This window comes from Apodemus sylvaticus, chromosome 18, assembly GCF_947179515.1.
Source record: "Apodemus sylvaticus chromosome 18, mApoSyl1.1, whole genome shotgun sequence".
NCBI classification, from domain to species: domain Eukaryota; kingdom Metazoa; phylum Chordata; class Mammalia; order Rodentia; family Muridae; genus Apodemus; species Apodemus sylvaticus.
Window position 1 is genome coordinate 45,598,582 of NC_067489.1, and position 13,260 is coordinate 45,611,841.

A 13,260-nucleotide genomic window follows, 5' to 3' on the forward strand; every position below is an offset into this window, starting at 1 on the left:
AGAAGCCCTGGTGTTTGGGAATAGTTCCTGATTAGGGAAGGTGTCAGGCTCCTTCAAGGTCAATGCCAATGGGTAGGTGAGCTTGTGTGAGCCCTGACCGAGGGTAAATGAGCGGAGATGGTCCAAAGGCATCGAAGAGCACATTGAGGACATTGGACGTTTAGGAAGAAGGACACTGTGCCTGCCCAGACCACAGCTGGCGGTGGAGGGCAGGGGCACCCACGGCTGCTTTCTCCCCCTCCCCCACCACACAAAGCCTGCATCCAGAAAAGGAGGGAGCCGTAGATGCTGGAGGAGCAAGAGGTTGGGAAGAAAGGCCCCCGGTGGCCCTCTTGCTTCCTGTGGATAGTGACCCCGGGGACTGGTGCCCCAGTTGAGAGCCCCATCGGAACTCAATGGGGTTGAGTTGCTGGAAGGCTGTGATGGGTTGGGGACTTGAGATGGGTTCTCTTAAACAAGAGGAAACGGAGACACTAGTAAGTTCTATATGGGTCACGGGACAGTACTAGTAGCCTTCAGTGCGGTGATGAACAGGAGAGGATTCTGAAACTGGGAGGGGCTGGCATGGTGTTACCAGAGACCAGCCTGCATACTGGGGAGATTGTTATGCTGGAAGTTGAGAGGAACATGGTGGTTGTTCTATTCTGATTATGCCCCACTACCTTTGGGTTAGTAGGACAGTTTAACAGAAATCAACGTTGCAGGAGGTCTTGGGCAGAGGAAAACACGGACGTTTGTAGATGATTAAATGTAATTCATTCCGTTTCCGGTTTTTTCCTTTCCATTCCTCTGGGCCCAATAGGCTGAGAGACTGAGAGTCATGGCATATTTGGAACCAATTAAAAAAGATGCTTTCAATCTTTGGCATTGTCCTTCACTGGGTGAGGGGACCGCATGAGACCGAGAGTTTCTTATCTTTGGGGGGCAACCAGACAGGGGGCTTTCTTAGTCCAGTGCTTAGCCCAGAGTTAAGCGCAGAATGAATGTTAGGAATTTTCAGACCACCACTAGGGGGAGCGCTAGCTCTCCAGTTTCCGCCTCTGGGGCCTGGGGATAAAGGCATGGTGCTCCAGAAAAAAAGTAACACACACACACACACACACACACACACACACACACACAAAGAGAAAATGGTAAAATGGTGGCTGTGGTGATAGGAATAAATGAATAAATGTGGGAGGGGTCCCGGGGGAGTCAGTGCATTTGCAGAACCTGCTGGCAGTAACCGAGAGCTTCCTAATGGAGCCTGACGTCCACATAGGTGACTTCCCGTCTGGCCCACTGCGGTGTGAACAGGATGCTTACAGAGGACACCTAAAGCAAGCCTTGGGATGATTGGGCGCATAGATTTCATCCGAGATGCGGGTTCCCTATTAAATGCCTTTGCGTGATATGAATTTTTCAAGCCAGAATGAAGCACTTGGCTATTTAGTAGAGGATGTCAAATGTTGGATCTGGGAGCTATCATCAGCCGAGTGCATCTTCCCCGTCATTTGCCTATCTCGGCCCCAAACCTATTCTCCCATTGTCATCTCTGTGCGCCTGGCGCAGGACTCTGAAAATTGCCTATCTCCAGTTCCAGTTGATTTAGTTAGCCAACAGGGAGCATCAGAAAGCCAGGAGAAGGAGGGACTGGGAGAGGGGACGTCCTGTTTGCTTAAGTTCCTCTCTCTCATTGTCACAGCACCAACCGTGGTGGGATTTTGTGCAGTTTGTTCTGGCTTCCAGGAATAGACTCTCCAAGCTAGCCAGCAGCAACTGGCTGCTCCCCGAGCTCGGAGGCCCGTGGGCTTAGTCTGAGAAATCCTTTCGCTAAGCTTCTAGCTTTGTTGAATAAAGCCAGCCCTTCTACTACTCCCTGGTTCCAACCACACTTCCGGCCACCCTGTCTTTGGTATCTTTTCTACTGTCAGTTCCCCTTATAGTGTCCCCCTTTTGTCTTTCAACCTTCCGTGGCTCTCTGACCAATTCCCTATGTTAAACTCTCCTGGCTGAAATGACCATTCTCTGGACTGGTACTGTAAGGGATGGGGGCGGGGCCTGGGCGGGGCGGGGCCTGGGCGGGGCTGGTGGGGTTGACACTTCAGAATGGAGTTGTTCCCAGGTCCACCCGTTTGCAGGTTAGTGGGCAGTGTTTATGCTTGGAGATGTGTAAAGGGAGAAGGAAGAGTTGGATGTAGCCGGATGTTACCACTGTCCCTCACCAGGACAGTGCATTTGGTTTGGTTTGGTTTGGTTTGGTTTGGTTTGGTTTGGTTTGTTGAGACCAGAGTCCCAAGTGTAGCCCTGGCTGTCTCTGGACTTAACAGTGCATTTGTTAGAACTGATAAATCCACCCTGGCACGGCATCATTATCCAAAGACACAAATTACTGGCAACCTGGGCTACATAGCCAGACCCTGGCTTACAAAAAGAATAACATCGAGGTTGGTTCCGAGTTTGGCCATTGATGAATAAAACCACTGTAACATCCCCCCCGTGCAGAATTTGGGGTGGTAGGCAATACGTTCTCAATTCCTTCTACAAAATACCAAAGATGGTAACGTCTGGAGCCTTGGGAAGGATGTGTTTAATTTGATAAGAAACTGCAGACTGACTTCCAGAGGGCCTGTAAGAAGGGCATGCCTGTTCTCCCATTCCGTGGTCGGCATTTGGTGAGGTCACGACCAGGACTCTGGCATTCTGCGTGGATGGGGTAGCTCACTGCTCTTCTGGCCTGCAGTCCTCTGAACCATGCTGTGCATACCTTTTCTTACGCCTGTTTGCCATTCCGTATCTCTTTTCTGGCAAGGTGTCTGTCAAGTCTTGGGCCCAGTTTTAGTTGAATTGTGGCTTTTGGGTTTTTGGTTTGGTGTTTGACAGTCTCACTCACTGTGTAGATCAGGCTGGTCTAGAGCTCTGAGAGATCTGTCCCTTCTGCCTCCTGAGAACTGAGGTAGAAAGAGCATACCGTCATCAAACATGGCCTGGGTTGTATTCTGATGGTTGCTTTAAAAATCATACATGTTTGGCTGGAGATGGCTCAGCAGTTAAGAGCACCGACTACTCTTCCAAAGGTCCTGAGTTCAAATCCCAGCAACCACATGGTGGCTCACAATCATCTGTAATGAGATTTGATGCCCTCTTCTGGTATGTCTGAAGACAGCTACAGTATACTCACATAAAATAAATAAATACATCTTTTTTAAAAAAATGAAGGATTTTTAAATATATATATTTTAAGATTTTTTTTTTTTAATGTATGTGAGTACACTGTTGCTCTCTTCGGACACACCAGAAGAGTGAACCAGATCCCATTACAGATGGTTGTGAGCCACCATGTGGTTGCTGGGAATTGAACTCAGGACCTCTGGAAGAGCAGACAGTGATTCATCTCTCCAGCCCCTCCATGTTAAAAAAAAAATCCTCGCCGGGCACAGTGGCACACGCCTGTAACCCCAGCACTTGGGAGGCAGAGGCAGGTGGATTTCTGAGTTCCAGGTCAGCTTGGTCTACAGAGTGAGTTCCAGGGCAGCCAGGGCTACACAGAGAAACCCTGCCTCGAAAATCAATCAATCAATCAATCAATCAATCAATCAATCCTCCATGAAATTTATACGGTCTTTTACCAGTCTTCTCTCTCTCTCTCTCTCTCTCTCTCTCTCTCTCTCTCTCTCTCTCTCTCTCTCTTTGTTTTTTGTTTTGTTTTTGTTTTTGTTTTTTGGTTTTTGGTTTTTTGGATTTGGTTGGGATCTGCTTTAGGAGAATGGCACTCCGAGGAAAGGGAGAAAGTTAGTGGGCGCCATGGGCTGTGTGGGGGGAGGCAGAGGCCACTGGACGCCGGAGCAGGTTTTAGGTAGAAAGCAAAACTGATCCTTCGGCCTCCGGAGAGGCAGAAGAAAGGAGACGGCAGAAGGTAGAGGCCCACGTGATGCTGGCGAGGAGGAGCTAAGAGCAAATTTACTTTGAATGTTTTGCTCTGTGGTTTGGACTTTTCCCTTTTGGATATAAGAGATTTAAAAAAACTAATACTTTTTTTTTTTTTTGAAACCAGAACATTTATTTTATGACTGATTGAGATCCCCAGGTACATAGTTGGTAGGATTCTGTCTAAGCTCCACCCCACAGTTACCTGGCAACAGCCAGGCAGGTCGGGCCCACTATAAAAGGGGCTGCTTGCCTCCTCTCTCTCTCTCTTTCTCTCTTCTCTCTCTCTCTCTCTCTCTCTCTCTCTCTCTCTCTCTCTCTCTCTCTCTCTCTCTCTCTCTCTCTCTCTCTCTCTCTCTCTCTCTCTCTTTTTGGTTTTGGTTTTGGTTTTCCGAGACAGGGTTTCTCTGTGTAGCTGTGGCTGTCCTGGAACTCACACTGTAGACCAGGCTGGCCTCGAACTCAGAAATCCACCTGCCTCTGCCTCCCAGAGTGCTGGGATTACAGGCGTGCACCACCACTGTCCAGCACCTCCTTTCTCTCTTATCCTCTCACTCTTGCCTCTCTTGCCCTCTTGGGCTCTTCCGTCCCCCTCCCCTCCCCCTCTCCACGTGGTCATGGTCGGCCTCTACTTTTCTCTCCTCTCTGCCTTTCTCTGCCTCTACTACCCCCTTAACTCCCCTCCCCCATGCCCCGAATAAACTTTATTTTATACTATACCTTTGTGTGTATGTGTGTGTGTGTGTGTGTGTGGTCCCTCAGGGGTAAGGGATGCCTCACCATGGGCCCTCTGAAGCACTCCCTTCCCCCATACACCCAAACAACAGATTCTTATGCCACTTTCTCTTTTTATGATCACAACAATAGTGATGCATTGAGCTACATTGTCTGGCTTAGTATTCTAGGACACCTCCAAGGAGAAGCATTGCAGAGAGAGTTATTAGTGCTAAGATTCACGCATGCATGCATGTTTGTGTGTAGGCGTGCCTATGTGTATTTATGTATATGTGGGTGTAGGTGTGTGCTTGTGTGTGTGAATGTGTGTTATCACACGTGCGGAGGTCAGAAGGCCTTGCCTTCTATTTCCTTTCATTTAGACAGACTCTCTTCGTTGTTTGCATGTTGCCTGTGGTCGGTCAGCCTGCTGTCTCCACCCATCTCCCTGCAGGAGCTCTGAGATCACAGATGCTAACACTATGTGTTGGACCTTTCCATAGCTTCTGGGGGACTCACACTCAGTTCCTCACACTTGGGTGTCATGCACTTTGACCCACTAAAGCCATCTCTCCAACCCAGCCCTAGTTTTAATGACGGAGAATCTTCCACCCAGGAAGTGGAAAGGCCCGTCTCCTGGGTAGAACCAGGCCCGGACCAACTGTTGGACCCGTTCCCTTCCATAGACCCTCCCGCATGCGGGGCGCATCTGTGCAAGAACCGTTCTAATTGCAGCCATTTAGGGGAATTGATTACCATTAGACCTAAGTGCCAGCAGCACCGCAGTGATTCTGCCTATCATTATGAATGTGTTGGAGGAAGTTGATTCTAAGCTTTATTTGATTACAATGATAAATTCTCTTGGTCTCCGACCTTTGAGTTTCAAGCGTCTGTTTCCTTCTGCTCATCTGCCTATCATTCCCACTCAGGAAGGCCCTGTGGGAAACTGAGATCCCCCTGTCTGCAATCCTTCGTGCTCCATATACGGCCCAGGACAAAGCTGGTGTTTGCTTTCCTTTCTGTGTTCTTGTTCCTAAGAAGAGTCGGGCTCCTTGCTCATACTGTGCTTTCTGGCCTGGTGATAGTTGGGGAACTGCAGAGAAGCAAAGACCTCTTACAATCTCCCCTGCAATTCACCGAGGTTGCTTCTCCTCCGTGGTTAGGCTCTCGCTCAGCTCTCCCTCTGGGGACACTAACTTGTCACTTCCCCATCAGAGGAAGACGGTGTGTGTCTGAACAAAGTCTGCTAGCTGAAGATGGAGCTCAGGTGGATGTGTGTGTGTGAACTGATCCCTCGGAAATGAGCTACTACTTTTTGTATTAGAATATTCCATTAATTATGTCCGGGCCTATCATGGTCACTTTTACAAAAGATGCTCAAATTGGTGCACAGTAGGCTCTAGTGGTTAGAGTATCTGCAAGACACTTGAAGGCTCAACGGAACCTGGAAGGATGAGAGAATCGTACGTGCATCAAAGGCAGGCCCTTTTGAATCTCTCCATGTGAGCCCGGCCATTTGCAGCCTGCAGTCACATAATGGAAGACGCAGCCTTTGAATTCCCACTTCTCTGAAGAATGTTAAATGCATGGAAGGGTGACCGTGGCAGGCTGGAGACAGGGAGGAAGGATGCTTTGAGCCTTTGTTCTGATTACCAGGGAGCTGCCATAAACACAAAGCATCATGGGATCTGCTGCAGACCCGGCCAATGGGAGAGGGGTGTGTGTGTGTGTGTGTGTGTGTGTGTCTGTGTGTCTGTGTGTGTGTGTCTGTTACTTTAATGCATTAACTTACACACTACTGTCTACTCTGTTACTATTTATTATGACTACCCAGGCAAGCAACTCCATTACTTAATTAGTGGCTATTAGGTGACTGAAGGCTTCTTTAGTCAGAGAAACTCCATATAAAAAGTGCAGGACTCCAGTCTGCTTGGTCGCAGGCAGGAGTTTTGCAGAATCCCCTAAAGCTCTGGGCCCTGAATTCCAGGCACACTGCAGTGACAGAGGTTACCACTGGGAAGAGACACAGGACCCTAAAGGTTTAGAGGTGCAAAAGGTGACCTGGGGGCAGTCACTGGCCATGTGCCCATCTCTCTAAGGGAAAGCTAGGGAGGCTTTTCACACACCGACGCAGGTACAGTTACCGTCTATTTTTGGAAGCTTTGGGCCTTCCTCAGCCTCTGCACTGTGTCAGCTAAGCCCCAGACTCTGGCTGGTATGAAACCCGGGCTGAGGGTGGACATGAGGATATTTGAACTGTATAGCTTTCCTCTGAGTGTGAGGCAATTCCCCTTTCTCAGGAGGAACTCTCTCTCTCTCTCTCTCTCTCTCTCTCTCTCACACACACACACACACACACACACACACAGCATTTTCAGAGTTTTCCTGTGGTAGCATTATGAGGTCATGAAAGGATAGAAAATAATACAGCCTAACTCTAATGACCCCAAGAAATCAGGAGTTTAAAATGCTATCTCGTTTTGTTAGAAACTAGGTAAAAGGTCACATTCCAGAGCCCGCCCTTTGTTTAGACCTAGCAGAAAGGCCTTGAATAGGTGATCCTGGCCCTGTAGGGTAACTGGAACTGGGCTAAGCTTATCTTGCTTCTGTAAACTTATGCCATTACCCCTAAGCAGGAGTTCACGCAGCTGTAGACGTTATAGGAAACTAATTGGTCCACTGAGCGCGGGCTCCGATAATTTAAACTGATTGGCCTAAAAACTATGGAGTGGTACAAATCAATTGGCTCGCATTTTGCGGGCTCTCCATGCTAAGAAATGATTGGTTTGTGATTCGAGCGGGCTCTGTTGTAAACTTATAAAAGCTGTCGCAGTTCGGCACTCGGGGTCCATAGTCCTCTAACCCTGCGTGGTGCACGGCTATGGAACCCAGATTTCTGGAATAAAGAAATCCTCATGCTATTGCATCGAGACCGTTTCTCGCGAGTGATTTGGGTGTCGCCTTCCAGGATGTGGGGTGCTGGGGCACCCTCGGTTTTTGGGGTCTTACAGTCACACTGGTGTTTGGAGATCATCAGGATGGGCATCCTTTCTAATAAGATCTCTGAAGAAAGAGGATAAAGGTAGCTTCTGTCTTGTTACTCCAATACAGGGAGTAGACTGCAGGCTACTCTGGAGCATTCTTTTGGGATTGTGGACATATCAAGTGGGTATTTGAATGTATGTGGGAGTCAGTGTTGGGTATTTCTTCTAAGGCACTATCCACCTACAGTTGTTTTATTGTTTTCGTGAGACAGAATCTTACCAAGCAACCTAGGCTGGCCTAGGGCTCTGCCTGTCTCTGCCTTTCCAGTTCTGGGAGCCCTAGCTTGTTTTATGTGGCTTTGGGGATTGAACTCAGGTTCTCACGCTTCTGTGGCAAGCCTTACTGGGGGAGCTCCCGTGGCTTGTTTATTGGTTTATTGGTGTGATTGTTTGTGATACCTGGTTCTAGACATTTCTAGTGAGGAGGTGTGTGTGTGTGTGTCTGTGTCTGTGTGTCTGTGTGTGGCATGACACCAGACTTAGTCTCCTTTGCTGGATTTAAGAAGGTCCCCCAAAGTCCCCCACATTCCTGTTTTACCAGAAACCAGAGAGATGGTAAGATGAGGTCTTACGGGAGTAGGCTCTGTCCTCATGGGTATACAGTGGCTGCTGACAGAGAAGACATACCCAGAAACTGCTGGGGGAAAGACCGAGTGGTGACTGTGGCAGACTGGGGCAGTTTAGGAAGCTGAGGGTGACCAGTTCTTTCTCGACTACAAGGAAGGAGCTCATGGAGGCAGTGGAGGATCCTCTCCAGAGCCAAGGTTACAGAATGCAAGGGACTGGCATCCCTGGGCCGTGCAAAGCCAAACCAAACATGGACGACTTACAAAAGAGGGCAGAAAAGTTTGCCGTCCACTGCAGACAAGGAGCACATAGGACTCAAGCAATACTCTCCCCAAATGAGGGCAGCAGGGCAGGATTTTGCTCAAAGAGACTCTGAATAACTACCTAGGGTGTGGCTCTCAACGCTGGGACTCTTTAATACAGTTCTGCAGGTTGCGGCGACCCCCAACCGCAAAGTTAGTTTTGTTGCTGCTTCCTAATTGAGATCTGGCTACTGTTATGAATTGTTATGTAAATATGTTTTAAAAGTTTAGGGAGTCATCACAAGAAAGGAGGCAAGGAAGGATCTTCCCCAGGACATTGTAACAATGCAGGCGCCTGACCTCCACCATGCCAGTGTTCTTAGGGAACCCTTGTGAAAGAGTGGTTTGGGGGCATCCCCCAAAGGGGTCTCGACCCATGGGTTGAAGGTTGAGAACCGCTGAACTAGGGCCTGCCCACCACGTGGTTCATTCCTGAGCATGCTCAGTTTAACATCGCCATTTTAAAAGGAAAGGCAGTAGAGGCATTTTGGGGCATGCTTAGCTGGAAGCCATGGTGCACTTGTTTAAAAGGTTAAAGAGGTGAATGTTCAGGTATTAACTTGGCGTTTGCCCAGGAGGGTGCCTGCCTCACTCGGCAGTGAGCATCTTCAGGGATACTGGCGCTTGAGAGCACACGGAAAATTTCCAGTTAAAAGCCCCTTCCCCCACCTCCACGCCCAGTCTATGGGACTGGTTTCCGGTATCAGGAGGAGACTTGTGATGGTTCTAGTCACAGATGGGTCCCAAAGCCACGCCCCCAGAGTTGCCAGATTTCTCACACCCATAAATAAATACAGCCACATGGCGCGGGATGCCCAGGTGAATCTGAATTTAAAATAGACAACAAATACAAAATCTACTTCAGCGTGAATGTGCTCTGACTATTCTCTGGAACGTAGGAGCAGCTTATTCATTGTCGATTTGAAATTCCTATGGCCAATGTGTCCTTCCTTTTAGCTGCCAGTTCCCCTCTCCAGCCTCTCCCTTGGCAGTAGTTAGTAGGCCCAGTCCTCTCGGAGAGGCTGGTGGAGGTGGCGGCTGGCTGACTGTTCCAGTTAGGAGGCTCTAGATCGCCTGGCACCCCCCACCCCCTGCTGGCTTCTTACACACTGCCAGCAGCCTGCAGTCTGAACATCCTTTCCACCAGCTGGAAGAGAATCTGGCAGGATTTGAACATACGGGCATAGACAAGGGGAACTTCTGTGGCGCCTGCTGGGGTGGGGGTTGGGGGGTTTGGGGATGGGCAAGGGAGGGGGAGGCCTTCCAGCAGGAGGGATACTGCAATCCCACTCAGCAGCACTTGGCATCAGCCTCTGCACTTTGATTCGTTCTATTTTAAACTGTCTTCAATTTCCCTCCTGGGGAAAGGGAGGAGGGAGGCTGGGGAGGTGGCTGTGGTGTGCAGAGAGATCAGGAGACGCGGGAGCTGTTGGAAAACCTGAAGCCAGTTGGCAGAGCTGTGCTGAATTCTTAGCAACAGGGACGTTTAAGGGGAAAGCCGGGGAGCTTTAGGCCTGGTAAGGAAGAAGAGGTGGGTGGCTAGTTTAGCCAGAGAAGGGCACCGAGAGACGTCTGCTTAGGAGAGATGCAAGCTAGAAGGGACTCTGCTGCCTTGGTGCCTCACACGGTCATGAGGAGAGGCTCTGAGGGGGACGCCTGGCGGTCGGATGAGTGATGGTCCCATGTCCCTAAAGAAGGGCCCAGAAGGATAAACAGTGAAGGTACATCCTGAGATAAAGATCAGAGGCCCCAGTGGCATCATGGGGAACCTGCCTACAGTTGGGTGGGAATTCCCAGCAAGAAGGCCTGGTTCCCAGTGTGGGTCTTCTTCTAGAAAAGGCCTGTGCAGGGCATACACCCGCCTCTGGTCGCCTCACTGGCCAAGTGCAGGTGGGCAAGCTTTTCTTTAGGACTGAGGCCTCACGTGGTAGGCACCAGCAAGTCAGTACCGGAAAGGATCCTTCAGTCACTGGTGAGAATGGGGTGGTGTTTTATTGCATTGGATGGGTCAGACATGAGATCTTAGCCATCAGAGGGAGTTTGGGGAGGGGCCAGATGGGTCAGGGGCTCTGAGGGAGGAGGTCTTTGGGGTGCTCTTGGACAGAGGGTATTGATTAGCTCATTCATTTAGCCATTTGCTGCTTATCCACTACTGTACCACTTGCTGGTCACCTGCCCGGTTCTCTAGAGGCTGGGGAGCCTAACTTAAGGGATGCCAGAGGATGGGTCTGGTTCTATGCGGGTGGTGGTGGTGGTGGTGGTAGTGGTGGTAGTGGTGGTTTAGGAGACCCCAGGAAGGAAAGCCTCTGGCTTTGAAGTCATGCATCGCTAGATTGGAATTCTGGCCTAGCTTCCCACCCGGGCCCCTCATTTCAATTGTCTCCTCTGCAAAGCAGCAGAGGAATAGAATACCTCTCAGGGTTAACACTGTTCACTAGAGATGCAGCGTCTGAATCCTTTCATATGGTTCACGGCACACAGTGTGGATTCAGTGACTCCTAGGAGAACAGAGGGCCAACAGAGTGTCTTAGCTGAATCTGGAAACTGGTTAGGTTTCTCAAGGATTTCATCGTTACAAAACAAGAGCAGATGCAGAGGGATTTTAAGTGTTTTGTCTCTAGCCTTATTTTTATCCTCGTGTCAAATGTAGGAGACAGCGTAGAGTCTGCACATGCATGGCGTCTAATCAACACAGATGTGCGATTAGTGTGTGTGTCATTCTCTGTGCCTCGGGTTCTGTAATAGACAGAATGACTTACTTATGGTGTAAGGATGCTGAGGATGCTGAGGAGGACTGTTGGAGGTAAGGTGTCTGAAGTACCAGCCAGCATGCCATACAGCTCCTGGGTGTCTTAGTCAGGGTTTCTATTCCTGCACAAAACATCATGACCAAGAAGCAAGAAGCAAAGGGTTTATTCAGCTTATACTTCCACATTGCTGTTCATCACCAAAGCAAGTCAGGACAGGAACTCATACAGGACAAGAACCTGGAGGCAGAAGCTGATGCAGAGGCCATGGAGGGATGTTTCTTACTGGCTTGCTTCCCCTGGCTTGCTCAGCTTGCTTTCTTATAGAACCCAAGACCACCAGCCCAGGGATGGCACCATCTGCAATGGGCTGGACCCTTCTGCCTTGATCACTCATTGAGAAAATGCCTTACAGCTGGATCTCAATGAGACATTTCCTCAAGGGAGGCTCCTTTCTCAGCGATAACTCCAGCTAGTGTCAAGTTGACACCCCAAACCAGCCAATAAAATAGGATGGTGGATACCCACATCTCTCAGGGGAACCAGGCACAGTTTATCCTGTACCAAGGCCACAGCCCACAGCAGATGGGCTTAGACTTGCCCCAGGGTGGGTCACAGGCCTGCACTGGATACTGCTGACTTCCATCTTGGCTAGCAGGATGAAGTGTGCGGAAGCTGGTGGGAAGTGACTACGTCCTCACAAGTCACCAGAAGCTACATATGGAGACCAAGGCCAGGCCTTGAGGATGCCTGTAGTCAAGGGAATGGCTGATGGAGAGGAAGGATGTGGAAGGAGCTGAAGTTCTGGGTACCAGAGACAAGTGGGAGGTGTCAATGGAGGTTGTATATGCCATCTCAAAAGAACACCATATTTTAAGTTGTTGAGCTTAATAAAACCAAAGGGAACCTCTAGCTATTTGATTTCTGTGAACATAGTTTGTTTCCCCTCTATTGAGGCCATCCTGAGGAGGAGAAGGATGGGGTGAGGAGAGGCCACAGAGGGAGCTGGGTGGGGTGGAAGGACTCTGTTACACGGAGGAGCTGAGGAGCGGAGCGTGAGCCCAAAGCCACAGGCATCGCAGGAGCCGATTACCTGCTGCCTCTACTTTGAGCTGTTAATTAGCTCTTCAATAATTTAGATAATCTCTAAATAGCTGCAGCCTTTAAATTGAAAGCTTATTTTTGAAACAAGGGCCAAGTTTCCAGGGGCCCATATTCAGATCTTTTGCAGAATGAAGAAGCTACTCTGTATGTTGTAAGGTGTCTGGAATATGGGCACTAAGTGGGACATCCTTAGCCATGGAGTACACTTCTGGGCCATCTTTTCTTTTTGTTTGTTTCTTTATTTCTTTGTTTCTTTGTTTCTTTGTTTCTTTCTCTCTTTCTCTCTCTCTTTCTTTCTTTCTTTCTTTCTACATTTTTCGAGACAGGGTTTCTCTGTATAGCCCTGGCTGTCCTGGAACTCACTCTGTAGACCAGGCTGGCCTTGAACTCAGAAATCTGCCTCCCTCTGCCTCCCAAGTGCCTGGCAAGGGCCATCTTGATCAAGGATCCAGGGACCCAAGAAGCTGGGCTTGCTTGTGACTTGGTCACGAGTGGGCCCAGACTGGCCATGGTGTCACAGGGAGGAAGAGGGGACAATGTGGAACCAGAGGTCCCAGTGTGGCACCCCGGGCCATGAGAACAAGATGTGTATACCTTCAAGGATGGGAGGTGGTGGGCTCCCTTCAAAAGTGAGGACATGCCACTTCGGGTTATAGGATACACTTGACTCGTTGGGGATACCAGAAGGTTGGCGTAGACGTCCGGAAGACAGGGCTTCCTGCTTAGGCTTTGTGCTCTAGGCAGTTGTGTGCATTATTATTTCATTTCTTGTTCTTTCTACAGTAGCTGTGGACTGTGGGTGAGTTGGTAGCCTGCATGGTGACAGACTTGGAACACATTTTTTTTTTTCCTGGACAGAAGTTTAGGCAGGATCAT